Genomic DNA, 15,559 nt, shown 5'->3' on the forward strand with positions numbered 1-15,559 from the left:
ACGTGTCTATTTAAAGATTATGCTTCATACAAATAGCTGTGTGTGAAAGAATGGGTAGATTAATCATTTCAGATACCAACCTGTCATCTAAAATCGTTTGGAAGTCTATCTGCCTAGGAATAAAAAATAAAGATTTATGGTTTGATATGAGTGCCTACATTCTGATGCTTTTTATGGCTTCAATGATTTTGAGAGAGAAAGATCTATATAAAGATCTGTAAGTTAGAGACTGTAATAAATGTCACTTGAGGTAAACATAAACTACCACAATAAACGGTGGTGCAAGAAAACGAAATGAAAAAAAGCGAAAAAAGAAACCAGTAAGGTCAGATACATACACAAATAAAATGGAGCCTGTGTTGTTCATTGAGAGCCAAGAAACGTTCATAAATGGGAAGGAAATTCCCCCAAGGAAGCGTATGGGCTTCACGCTATACACTCCAGAGGGAATACAGCAGGACCGTCCCCATAGTAATACAGAGACAGGATAAGAATGACACCCATCCTATAAACTACCCATCTTACAGCCATTTTATATACTCTTTGGTGTTAGGCTGAAAGATTTATCCTATAAAATAGCCATGGTCACATAATTAGAAAGTCTTATGTCAAACTGCTGATTCACAGAATGATATTTGTCCTTCAAGTCACGGAAATTACAAATGGCCAAATTTGTTTCTCCAGTTCTTAGCTTCAGTACAAGCATTCTCTAGGCCTCCATTATTTACTTGAACACTTTTGCACTGAGACAGGACATTTTCTGTAGGGCACCAAAGTGCATTCCTTTGCTCCGATGAAGTCTTCTCCTTATGTATGAAAGAGTATTTTCACAATTGCAGTGGCTAAGGATGACTTGGCCAAGTGTAATGTTCTCGGAGGCTGTGGGTGTTCTGCTCTTGGAGGCAATCACAAGAACTTTTCCATGCTAACTTGGACATAGCCGATGATCTGAACTCCTTAACGTGCATGAGTGGAGGTCATGGTATTGTTTGTAATAATCAAAGTAAAGGAGTATGTGTGCAGTGAAGGAATGTGTAAAGACATGTTCTCTGGTCAAACCAGTGACCTACACTTCTGATGGTTAATTAGATGTATTAATTTGACGGAGCCCCTGGGTGTCCAGATACTTCTTTAAAAGTTCTTTTGGGTGTGTCTGCAAGGGTATTTCTGGATGAGATTAGCATTTCAATTGGTAGGCTGAGTAAAGCAGATTGCCCTCCCTACTGTGAGCAGGCCACATGGAATCCACTGAAAGTCTGAATAGAACAAAAGGTTGAGGAAGGAGAATTCTCTCTCTGCCTATCTTTAAGCTGGGATATCAGTCTTCTCCTGTCTGCAAATTTAGACTCAGACCGGAACCACACCACTAGCTCTCCTGGTTCTCAGGCCTTGGGGACTCAGACTGAAACAATACCACTGGCATTTCTGGGTCTCCAGCTTCCCAACTTCAGATCTTGGGACTTCTCAGCCTCCATAAGCGTGTAATGCAATAAATATAATAATAACAAATAGATATAAATATAATAAAAATAAATATAGTAAATGTAATTTAAAATATATTTATTTAAATATATTATTTACTATGTAATATATTTATATACTTTATAATATATAATATTTAATATAAATAAATATTTATATATTTAATATAAATTTAATACTATTTAATATAAATGAAATAAATAATATATTTATTATATATTATATAATGTATTTATTTGTATATTTATATAATATATTTATATATCAAATAAACACATTTAAATAAATAATAAAAATATATTTATTTAAAATGTATTTTAAAATTAATATAATAAAATATATAGATCCTATTTTGTTCCTCTGGTGAACGAAGATGACGACAACTACCTACTGAACCTGACAGTGAGAATCGATCATTTTTTTTTTTTTTGGCATACCCATCTCTCTATGAGAAAATACATCATGATTTTCTTGAGGCTTTCCTTAGTTTTAAAATGAGCAACTAATGATTGAAAAAAATACAGTTCAATTTTAACAACATTGTTCAAATAACTAAATATTTCATGTAGGAATTAATATTTTCACTTACCAGCCAAAATATTAAATATCACAGTTTGCACTTTGCTTCACTGTTTTAAATTTTAAAAAACACACTCCAAGTAATAAACCTAGAATGGTAGAATTGAACCATTTCATCTTCTTCTGGTTCATAATCACCGTGGTATCATTGCTCATTTCTTTTTTTTTCTTTATTAAAAAGATTTATTTATTCATTTGAGAGAGAGAGTGAGAAATCAGGAGGGAGGGGCAGAGAGAGAGGAAGAAAAGAAGCTTAAGCAGACTCCATGTGAGCGCTGAGCCCCACTTGGGGCTCGATGTCATGACCCTGAGATCATGACCGAAGCTGAAATCAAGTGTCGGACACTTAACCAACTGCACCACCCAGGCCCCTCTATCACTGCTTATTTCTAATCAACTATTTAGTCTCAGGAATATGCATTACCACAGGAATTAGAGACAAACTGTGCCTAAAATAGCTCTAATAATTATGAACCATTACAAACTTATTATTCTCCAGTCAGACAGAAAAAGACAAATACTATAGGATCCCACCTATATGTGGAATTTAAAAAAGGTGAACTCAGAGAAGCGGAGAGTAGAACGGTGTTTACCGGGTGCCAGGGGGTAGGGGGAACAGAGACATATTGGGCAAAGGGTACAAACTTCCAGTTATTAGATTAATAAGTTCTGGTGATCTAACGTACAGCGTGGTGATTTTAGCTAATACTGTATTATATACTTGAAGCTAAGAGAGTAAATCTGAAATATTCTTACTACCAAAATGGAACAGTAACTATGTGACAGGATGGAGATGTTAGCTAACGCTATGATGGTCTATGATGTTAATCATTTTGCAACCTATCAATGCATCAAATCAACATGCTGTATACCCTTTTTTTCACTTCATATAAAATCCTGTTTACTAAAACTATCAAGGAATTCAATTTTTTAAAAAAGGCAAGATTCAAACCCAGATTCTCTAATTATAAATCCCATCCTCTTTGCCCTACTCCAGGAGTCCTCTCATCTGTTAATGAAGGTCCAGAGGAGAATGTCTAGGTTTTTCGCTCCCCGTCCTGTATGTTCATCTCTTTTATCTCTTAAATTCCATATATGAGTGAAGTCATATGGTATTTAACTTTCTCTGAGTTATTTTGCTTACTGTAATATGTTCTGGGTCCATCCACATCATTGTAAATGGCAAGACTTCATTCTTTTTGATGAGTAATATTCCATTGTGTGAGTGTGTGTGTGTGTGTGTGTGTAACACATCTTCTTTATCCATTCTTCCATTGATGGACATCTAGGCTCTTTCTGTAGTTTGGCTGTTATTGATAATGTTGCTATAAACATCGGGGTGCACGTGCCCCTCCAAATCTGTATTCTTGTTACCTTTGGGTAAATACTTAGTAGTGCAAATGCTGGATCATAAGGTAGTTCTATTTTTAACTTTTTGAGGAACCTCCAAACTGTGTTCATCAGGGCTGCACCAATCTGCAACAGTTCAAGAGGGTTTCCCTTTCTCCACATCCTCATCAACACCTGTCATTTCTTGTGTTAATTTTAGCCATTCTGACTGGTGTGAGGTGATGGCTCATCCTGGTCCTCTCATTGGGTCCTGGCCCCCTTTTCCTTGGTCACCTCAATTTTTTCTGCCATCCTTGTTCCATTTCTAGGCTGTGTTAACATTGCTCTTTCTCAGCAAATGTTCTATCTGAAATACTCAAGCACTTATCTCTTCTGCTCGTTGAGATTCCACTGCTTTTTCCAGCTCAAGACTCCTCCCTCAAATCTTCAGCTAAGACTCCGGTCCTCAGGGATCTCTCCTCTTTCCTATTTATCCTGTGTTCTCTGACTTGCTGAGAGAAGCCTGGTTTGTGCTTGTTATTCATTTGAAGGGACAAATGGTACTAGGTCAACGCTTGAAAGTTTTTATTAGGGTGTATGTTTCACTGAAAGGTCCTTAAATAGCTAGAATTTAAATGTCTTTTTCATCTCATTTCATTAACAAAAGAGTTAAGTTGACCCCCACCACTTGATATGACATTTTATATGTTCAATAGATAATTGTTGAATGAGTGAGTAAACAAGTGATTGGCATCATAGGTTAGATTTATTAAAACGAGTTCATCTGTAAGTGACAGCTCACCCCAAATAACAAATGTTTGGACAAGATAGACATCTTTTTTTCCCCATAATTTCTCTCACCTCTTTGTAGGAGGCACAGAGCTCTTTGGGTCTTCAATGTGTAGGGTGCCTTGATTCCTTCCAGCTTTTGGTCTGCCATTCCTAGGATACAGCCCTCATCTTTATGGTTCAAGAGACCACCTTAAACAATAGCATCAAAAGGAATGAAATACTTAAGAATGTATTTAACAAAAAAGGTATACAACTTGTACACTGAAAACTACAAAACACCACTAGAAGAAATTAAAGATTTAACTAATGAAAAGTCATCTTGTGTTCATGTATCAAAAGACTTAATATTGTTAAGATCAAAATAGTCCCTGAAATTGATGTACTACATCTGTGCAATCCCCATAAAAATTCTAGCTGACTTCTTTGTGGAGATTGACAGGCTGATCCTAAAATTCATATGGGAATTCAAGAGGCTCAGAATAGCCACTGCAATTTTTAAAAGAAGAATCTTTTAAAAATGTTTAAAAAGAATGATATTTCAGAAGAAGACCAAAGTCTGTCAACTCAGACTTCCTAATTTCAATATTTGCTGCAAATCTACTGTAATCAAGATACCATGGTACTAACAGAAGGATAGACCAATGGGATTAGGAGTTGGAAATAAACATTCACATTTACTGTGAATTGATTTTTTAAGAGATTTTATTTATTTAGTTGACAGACAGAGATCACAAGTAGGCAGAGAGGCAGGCAGAGAGAGAGGAAGGGAAGCAGGCTCCCTGCTGAGCAGAGAGCCCGATGTGGGGCTCAATCCCAGGACCCTGAGATCATGACCTGAGCTGAAGGCAGAGGCTTTAACCCACTGAGCCACCCAGGCGCCCCTACTGCGAATTGATTTTTTGATAAGGGTGCCATGACAACTTAATTAGAAAGAATATTCTTTTCAATTAATAGTGCTGAAACCACCGGATATCCATAAACAAAAGAGTTAAGTTGACCCCCACCACTTACCATATACAAAAATTAACTCAAAATGGGATCATAGACCTAAATTAAGTAGTTAAACTATAAAACCCTTAGATGAAAATGTAGGAGTAATTCTTACATGACCTTAGATTTGACAGTGGAGTCTCTGACATGACACCAAAAACAAAAGCAACAAAAGGAAAAATAGATAAATAGGTCTTTACCAAAATAAAAAACTTGTGTATCAAAGGACACTATTGAGAAAGTGAAAAGGCAACCAAACAGAATGGGAGAAAAGATCTGCAAGTCATATCTCTAATAAAGATTTTTGTATTCAAAATATAAAAAGTACTCTTACAATTTAACAATAACAACAAAAGATAAATACCCCAACTTTTTTAAATTGCAAGAGACTTCAATAAACATTCCTGCAAAGAAAATACACAAATGGCCAATAAACACATGAAAAGATGCTTAGTGTTATTAATCATCAGAGAAATAAAACAAAACCAAAATGAGAGCCACCCACTAGGATGGCTCTAATGAAAAAGACAAAATACAAGTGTTGGTGAGGATGAGAAGAAATCAGAACCCTCATATATTATTGATGGTAATGTAAAGCGATGCAGCTGCCATGGAAAAGTTTGGAAGTTCTTCAAAAGTTTAAACATAGAGTTACCACAAGACCCAGAAATTCCACCCATAGGAGTTTACCCGAGATAAATGAAAACATGTGTCCACACAAAAACTTGTACATGAATGTTCATAGCACCATTATTCATAATAGCTCAAAAGTAGAAGCAACCCAAATGCCCATAAACTGATGAATGGATAAATAAAATGTGGTATATGGAATATTAATTGGTAATTAAAAAAGAAATACTAATACACAGTACAGCATGGATGAACCCTGAAAATATAATACTAAGTGAAAGAGGCCCATCACAGAAGACTACATATTATATGATTCTGTGTATGTGAAATGTCCAGGACAGGCAATACATAGAGATAAAAAGTAGATTAGTGATTCCTTAGGTTTGGATACCAGGGAGGGAAGGGTAATAACTGCTAATGGGTTTTGCTGCAGGATGATGAAAGTATTCTAAAATTGATTGTGTGATGTTGACACAACTCTGTGAATATGCTAAATGCTATTGATTGAATTGTACACTTTAAGTAGGTGATTTGCATGGCATAGCAATTATATTTCAATAAGGCTTTTATTTAAAAAAAAACAGAATTTTAACACCTTGGAAATTATATAGAGGAAGAATCAGGGGAAAAAATGGTGAGGGAACACACCTATGATTTTTTAGGAAAGTTCATGGACAGATTCATTTAATCTTCACAACCCATGACAGCAGAACTACTAATACCTCCACCTTATAGGAGAAAAATTAAAGCACATTCCTTTAAACAACTTTATCACCCACAAGCAAATAGGTTTAGTAAAACAACCAAAAGAAGTTTATCTCATGTATTTGGAAATTAAGAACTCATTGGTAAAAGAAAAACAAACCATAAGAAAATTATAAAGCTCTTAAACTGAAAAATAACGAAAATGTGACATATTTAATATTGTTAAATAGACACTTCTAGTCCTGATCAAAAAAGCAGACACACTTCCCCCTATTTCTCCCACAAAGTATAGCCTGAATACTCTATATTTAAAAAATATGACTTTGAAATGCGGAACACTAAGGAAACTGGGTACCCAAGGAATGACACAGTAATGAGTTTCCTGGGCATTCTTTTTGTTTTATATATCTCATACTGGGACCTAAAGATGCTGGCAACACAGAAATGCCAATAGACAAAGGCTGAAAAAAAAATCCCTAAGAAATCTTGCTCTTTCTAACTGTAGGACCAGGAAAGGGAGAACCTTGCAAGACAGAAAACTTGTGGACAACAACCACACTATTCAACCCAACCACCTTGGAAAAAATTGTAGCCCTACCAACTCTACACACCAAAAAAGGCCAAGGGGAGAAAGTAGACTTCCACCCTCATCAGGCTTTAACGAAGTGACTCACCTCCCCTGTCAGGGTGGTATGACAGAAGACCAAGTGATTAGACTTTCATCTCAGCCAGACAATAATGAGCTATCCCCCATAGTGTCAGTGGATATCACATGGGGAACCAGGACTTCCACTCCCACATGATGGTAAAAAGGAACCCTGCCCTCTCCCTGCTGGAATGGTGTCAAAGGAGGCCCAGTAGAGTCAAGACTTTCACCACCACCTGGTGGCAACAAAGTGCCACTTCCAACCCAGGGTGTCAACAGAGGCTGAGGTAGACATCCAGACTTCGGCTTACAACCTGGCGGGAATGAGGTTGTATCCATGTTACGCTGAAAGCATTGTGTCAGAGGACGTCTACTAAAACAAGAATTAAGTAAGATCTAGTGTGTCATAACATAATACTAAAAATGTTCAGGCTACAATCTAAAATCACCAGTTATACCAACAGCCAGGAAAATCTCAACTTGAGTAAGAAAAGACGATCAACAGATGCCAACAATGAGGTACCAAGACGTGAACTAGAATTATCTGACAAGGATTTTAAAGTAGCTATTTTGAAAATCTTTCAAGAAGCAATTATGAACATGATTAAAATAAGTAAAAAAAATAGAAAGTTTAATCAAAGAAAGTGTCAATAAAGAAAGAGAAAATGAAAAGAATCAAATAGAAACATTGGAACTGAGAAACACAATAACCAAAGAGGAGGGGAAGCTTCACTTGATAGGCTGAACATCAGAATGGAGAGGACAGAGAAGAGAACTGATGAACAGAAAGAACAGTAGGAACTACCCAGTCTAAACAACGGAAAGGAAAAAAAAAACAATACCACTGGGAAAAATACATAGAGCCTCAGGGGACGGTAGAACTGTAACAAAAGAGCTAACATTCACTCTTTGGAGTCATGAGGAGAAGAAAAGGAAAAATGTAGGACTGAAAAAGGATTTGAATAAATCATGGCTGAAATTCCCCCAAATTTGGCAAAAAAGCATAAACCTACAGATTCAAGAAGCTTAAAGAATTCTACACAGAATTCAAAGAAATCCATGCTACAGCACATGGTAATCAAAATTCTAGAAATTAAAAATTAAGAAAAATCTTTAAATCAATGAAAGAGAAATAACACCTTATTTACAGTGAAAAAATTCAAATGGCAGTGGATTTTTTTTTTTTTTTGGCAGTGGATTTCTTATCAGAAATTGTGCAGGCCATAAGAAAATAACACAAAATTTTTCAAATGCTACAAGAAAAGTACTGTCAATGTAGAGTTCTATAACCAGTAAAAAATCCTCCTTTGGAATGAAGGGGAAATCAAGATTCCCAAATAAAGAAAACTAAGAGAATTTATCAGCAGATTTACTACAGAAGAATAGCTAATAGAAATTCTTGAAAAAGATTTGAAATGATAAAAAATTTGAAAACATCAGCAACAAATAAAAAAATAAGGGAAATAGTAAAAATACAGGTAAATAAAATACTTTTGTTCTCGAGTTTTTAAAATTTTTACTTTTGAAGCAAAAATTAAAAAGATAACATTATGTGATATGGTTCTCAGTGTATGTAGAGAAAATATTTAAGATAATTATAAATGGGAGAGAGGAAAGGAATTTATGGGGAGATAAGATTTATACACTTCACTCAAACTGGTAAAATGTAGTCATTAGTAGAATGTGATAACTCATGTATGTATAAGTATGCAACCGAGGGCAACCATTAAAACTCTGTAGAAAGAGATATACTCAAAAAATACTTTAGGGTCAGAGGTAGACAGGTTTAGAGATGCTACTGGTATCTAGTGTTACATTCCAGAGTTGTGAACCATTCTACAACAGACAGTACAGTCCCTCACAGCAAATAATTATATCAATAGTGCTGAGGTTGAAAAACCCTGGCTTACATGCTCACCAGTGCTGATATTATCGTTCTTTTTAATAACATTTTTTAAAGTTTGTATTTATGTTTCCCTTTACCTGCTTTCTATGTAGCCAGTGATAATTTGTTTTCCATAACCATCATTGATTCATCATTCTTTTAATCTTGCCAATCTTGTAGTTTGAAAAATGAAAACTTAGTTTATTTTGTACTTCTTCAGAAGAATGGAGTTATCTTTACTTTTTACTTTAGGTATTATTTGAATATTTTATAATGAACATGTATTATTTTTATAATTTTTTGGAAAAGCTATTAAAGATTTTTAAAAAATACTACAAATAATTCAAAATGAGATTCTAAAATATGTTCAAGTAACCCACAGGAAGAGTTAACCTACAGCCAGAAGAAACAGAAAAAACAAGCCACAGAAAACAAAAATTAAAATGGCAAACATAAGCCTTAACATATCATTATATACACTAAATGTAAGTGGTCTAATTATACCAATTGAAAGACGAAGATTGACAGAGTAGATTCAAACATATAATGCAGCCATGAAACTCACTTCAAATACCATATAGGTAGGTTGAAATTAAAAGAATAAAAATATAAATACTATAAAGACATCAATTACAAGAAATCAGGAATGGGTATATTATTAACAGACAAAATAGTCCTTAGAGGAAAAAAATTACCTTGGACAGAAAAATTTTAGATAATGATAAAAGAGTCAGTCTACCAAGAAGACATAGAAATCCTAATTTGTATGCATAAACCAACAGCTACAAAATATGTGAAGTAAAAATTAATACAATTACATTTGGAGAGTGCTCACTTCAGCAGTAGCACATATACTAAAAATGGAATGATATAGAGATTAGCATGGCCCCTGCACAAGGATGACACACAATTACAGTTGGATACTTCAACACCCCTGTATAAACAACCAATAAAACATCTAGGCAATCAACAAGAATATATAAGAACTTAACATCATCAACCAACAGGATCTAAGTAACATTTATATAACTTTCCATCCAATAACAGCAGAATACACATTCTTTTAAAGTGTCCACAGCACAAAGATGGCACTGAAAGTGAAGAAGGAAGCCCCTGCCCCTCCCAAAGTTAAAGCCAGGTTTTCAAAGGCCAAGAAATCAGTGTTGAAAGTTATCTGGAATCACAAAAAGAAGAAAAGAAGAAGGAGGAGGAGAAGGTAGAGGAAGAGGAGGATATTCACACATCACTCAATTTCTAGTGGCTCAAGCCTCTATGGCTCTAAAAGCAGCCAATATATCCTTAGAAGAATGCCCCCAGAAGAAACAAGTTTGTCTATTATGCCATTGTCAGCTTGCCCCTGAGCACAGAGTCAGCCATGAAGAAGATAGAAGACAATAGCACACTGTTCATTGTAGATGTCAGGGCCAGTAAGCACTAAATCGAACAGGCTGCAAAGAAGCTCTGCGACATTGAGGTGGCCAAGGTCAACATCCTGATCAGGCCTGATAAAGAGAAGAAGGCATGTGTTCAACTGGCCTCTGACTATGACACTTTGGATATTGCCAACAATATTGGGATCATCTAAACTGAGTCTAGCTGGGCAATTGTAAATGTAAACATTTTACTACACACATAAAAAATAACAAGTATCTATGGAACAGAGAATAAGATAGTTCATATTCAGGACCATAAAACAAATCTCAACATAATGAAAATAATGGAAATTGGAATGTGTTCTCTGATTACAAAAGAATCAAACTAGAAACAAGTAACAGAAAGATAACAGAAAATATCCAAGCATTTAAAAACAAAAAGCATGCTACTAAATAATCCACAGATCAAAGAGGGACTCTCAAAGAAAATAAGAAATACATTGAATTGGATGAAAATTAAAATATAGCATATCAAAATTTGTGAGATGCTGCTAAACCAGTGCTGAAAGGTAATTTTTTTACCATTAAATACTTACATTTAAAAAAGGGAAAAATCTCAAATCAGTCACCTAATATTAAGAAACTTCATAAAGGAGCACAAAGTAAGCCCAAAGGAAGCAAAAGGAAAGAAAAAACAACAACAAAATTGAGAACAGAAAGCAACATAGAAAATCCATAAAACAAGGTGCTGATTCTTTGAAAAGAGCAATAAAAGTGACAAGTCCCTAGCTAGACTGACAAACGACAAAAGAGAGAAGGCACAAATTACTACTATCAGAAATGAAACATGGGCGATCACTGCAGACCCTTCAAACATCAAAAGGATAATAAGGAAATGGCATGAACAACTCTACCAAATTTGATGAATTAGATGAAATGGAGCAATTTTTCAAAAAGCACAAGGTAGCACAACTCACCCAATTTGAGTAGCCCTATAATAACTACTTAGAAGTTTGTAACTTTAAAATTACAAACAAAGTAATCTCCAGGCTCACATAAATTCTACCAAACATGAATTCTAGGTGAAGTTTATCAAACATTTTAAAAAGAACACCAAATTTGTAAAATCTTTTCCAAAAAATAGAAAGGAGAACAATTCTGAGCTTATTTTATGAGGGCAGTATCATCCTGATGCCAAAATCAGACAGATAGTCCAAAAAAACAAAACTGCAAATAGTTTTCATGACTATAGGCATTAAATTACTTACCAAAGTATTATCAAATGGAATTGAGCAACATACAAAAATAATTACATATCATGAATGAAGAGGATTTATTCCAGGGATGCAAAGCTGGGTCCATATCTGAAAATCAGTCTATGTAAACCACCATATTAATGGTCTAGAGAAGAAAAGTAAAATGATCATTATCAATTGGTGCAGAAAAAGCACCTGAAAAAATTTATCACTCAAGCATGGTATCAGCAAAGATGGTGAAGAGAGGAATTTCAAAAATCTGCCCTTCCATAAAAGCAATAAAAACTTGGCAAAAGCAACTTTTCCAGAACTCTGGAAACTAACTAAAAGTTTACAGTGACAAGGAGAGTGTAATCGAAAACCAAAAACAGAGAAAACAAACAAAAATCAAGCCAAATCTCAGTGAGAAAAGAAGCTTTGTGGAATTTTAACAGATCTTGGTTCCGTCCCCCCATCCCAAGCCCAGTGGTAGACTTGAAAATAACCCCACCTTCCTGGTACTGGGGTGGAGGGGAGCAAAACAGATCTCATTTATAAAGAATTGTAATTAATTGCTCTGACTCATCTGGTAGATCCTTGGAAGATCATCTCACAAGGTTTTCCTTTAACTTCCCTACCTCAAAACTCAGCCTGTTTCTGAACATAGAGTTACTATATGAACATAGAGTTCCTATATATCCTAGATATATACCCAACCGAAGTGAAAACATATGTTCACATAAAAACTTATACATGATTGTTCATAACAGTACTATTCCTAGTAGCCAAAAAGTGGAAACAACTCAAATGTCCATCAACTGGTGAATGAATACACAAACCTTGGTATAGCCATACAATGGAAAATTATTGTCATGAAAAGAAATGAAGGATTGACACATGCTACAACATGAATGAAATTAAAAAGTTGATACTAAGTGAAAGAAGCCAGACACAAAGGTCACATATTGTATGACTCCATTTCTATGAAACACCCATAATAGATAAATCTATACAGACAGAAAGCAGATCAGTGGTTGCCAAGGGCTGAGGGGAAGGGGGATTGGAAAGTGACTGCTTAATGTGTATAGATTTCTATTTAAGGTATTAAGAGTGTTCTGCAATTGGCTGGTGGTGATAGTTACATAACATTGTGAATATATGGAAAAACACTGAATTGTACACTTTAAAATGGTTTAAGTAATTAATATCCTTTGTTATGTGCATTTTATCTTAATAAAAATATTTCAAAAAAGTTCAACACGTTCATGATAAAAATGCTCAGAGAATTAGGGATAGAGAGTAGCTTCCTCAATCTGACAAAGAATGCCTTCAAAAATTGTATAATGGACATGAAAAACAATGATTTCCTCTTAAGATCCAGAACAAGGTAAAGATGTCTGCTTTTTTTGCTTTTATTCAGTATAATACTGTAATCCTAACCAAAACAATCAGGTAATAAAAACCCAATTCAGATCAAGAAGGAAGAAATCAAAGCATCCCTGTGGTCTACATAGAAAATGACAAAAATTCTGCAAAAAACTCCTAGAACTAATATGTCATTTTAGGAAGGTCATAAAATACAAGATCAACATATAAAAATCAGTAGTATTTCTATGTATTACCAATGAACACATGGACACCAAAATGAAAAACATAATACCATTACAACCACTCAAAAAAAATACTTAAGTATAAGTGTAACAAAACATGTACTATACTTTTATGTTAAAATCTACAAAACACCAATGACAGAAATAAAATATTTGCATAGATGGAGAGACATAGCAAATCCATGGATTAGAAAACTCAGCATAATAAAGGCTTCCTTTCTTCCCAAATTGATATACAGTTTTCATGCAATTCTTATTAATATCCCAGTAAGCCTTTTTGTAAATATAAACAAAATTTTCTAAAATGTATTTGGAAAAGTCATTGAACTAGAAGAGCTAAAAGAATTTTGAAATAGAATTAGGAAATAGAGAATTGGAAAGGAGCACTCCAACCAATTATTATTATATAACTACAGTAATCAGGACAGTGTAATATGGACAGAGGAATGTACACATAAATCAATGAAACAGAATAGAGAACCCAGAAGTAGAACAGAGAAACAAGACACAGTGAATTTTGATGATGTACAAAAGCAATTCGATGGAGGAAAGATAATCTTATTAATAAATGGTGTTAAACAATTGGATATCCATAGAAAATCAATCAACCCATAAAATGAACCTCGACATAAACTTCATACATTATATAGAAATTAGCTCAAAAATCAATTATATATTTAAATGCAAAAGACAAAACTATAAAACTTAGAGGAAAACATGGGGGAAAATCTTTGGGTCTAAGGCTAGGCAAACATGGAACCAAAAGCAAGTTCATTAAAAGAAAAAAGATTAAAAAAATTTTTAATAAAAAATAAATAAAAGAAGAAAGTCATTAAATTGGACTTTATCAGAATTTAAAACTCTGTAACATACTCTGTTAAAAGAATGGAAAAATGAGCTATATACCTGGAGAAAATATTTATAAAACATATAAACAATGGACTTGTATCTAGAATATATATAGAATTCTCATAATTAATGGTAAACAGCAAACAATCCACTTAGGAAATAGAGAAAAGAAATAAAGTGATATTTTACCAGAGGATGTACAGATGACAAATAAGAACATAAAAAGATGTTCAACATCACTAGCCATAAGACAAGCACTGCTATTAGAAAAGCTAAAATATAAACAAAGAAACAAAGACAATATCAAATTCTGGCAAGGGTGTGGACAACCTGGGTCTCTGAACATTGCTAGTGAGAATGTAAAATGTTACAGCTATTTTGGAAAAAAAAAAACAACAACTAAACACATACTTCCCATATCATTCAGCAAAAGCACTCCTGGGAATGTATCTCAGAGAAATGAGAACTTATGTCTACACAAAAATGTGTACACAAAGGGCACCTGGGTGACTCAGTCCATTAAGTGGCCGATTCTTGATTTCAGCTCAGGTCATGATCTCGGGGTCCTGGGATTGAGCCCTGTGTCAGGCTTTGTGATCGGGGGGAGTCTGCTTGAGTAGTCTCTCCCTTCCTCTCCTTCTGGCCCTCCCCATCCTTAAAATAAATAAATAAACCTTTAAAAAAATGTGTACACAAATGTTCATAGTAGCTTTCCTTGCAATAGTCAAAACTGGAACGAACTAAAACATCCTTTAATAGATAAATTGTTAAACAAAACAAAAACACCTCCAGAACTGTGGTACATTGATACCATGGAATATCCCTTAGCCATTAAAAGAACAATACACACAACAATTTGAATGGATCTCAAGGGCATTATGCCAAGTGAAAAAGGTCAGTCTTGAAAGTGACATACTGTATGAGTCATTTATATAACATTCTCAAAATGATAAAATGATAGAAATAGTGGACAGACCAGGAGTTAGGTGGCTTGGAGGGAAGTGAGTAGTATAACCATAAAAGACTAGCAGGCAAGATACACTTTAAAGTATAAGACATTGGTGAAAGAAATAGAAGAAACAAGTAAATAGAAAGATATTCTGTACTCATGGATTGGAAGACTTAATATTGTTAAAATTTTATACTACCCAAAGCAATCTACAGATTCAATACAACCCCTACCAAACTTCCAGTGGCATTTTCACACAGATAGAATAAACAATCCTAAAATTTGTATAGAACCACAAAAAACCCTGAATAGCCAAAGCAATCTTGAGAAAGAACAAGCCAAAGGCATCACTTCCTGATTTCAAATTGTATTACAAAGCTATCATAATCAAAACAGCATGGTATTGACATAAAAGCGGATGCATGGATTAATGAAATAGAATGGAGCCCAGAAACAAACTCATGCATATGTGGCCAATTAATTTACAACAAAGGAGGCAAGAATG

The 15,559-nt window shown here is 34.4% G+C and overlaps 1 pseudogene; it reads left to right on the top strand.

Annotated features, from left to right (window-relative positions):
* Positions 1 to 9,865: 9,865 nt before the first annotated feature.
* Positions 9,866 to 9,966, top strand: LOC116583791 (annotated as a pseudogene).
* Positions 9,967 to 15,559: the final 5,593 nt, after the last annotated feature.

This window comes from Mustela erminea, chromosome X, assembly GCF_009829155.1.
Source record: "Mustela erminea isolate mMusErm1 chromosome X, mMusErm1.Pri, whole genome shotgun sequence".
Lineage (NCBI taxonomy): Eukaryota > Metazoa > Chordata > Mammalia > Carnivora > Mustelidae > Mustela > Mustela erminea.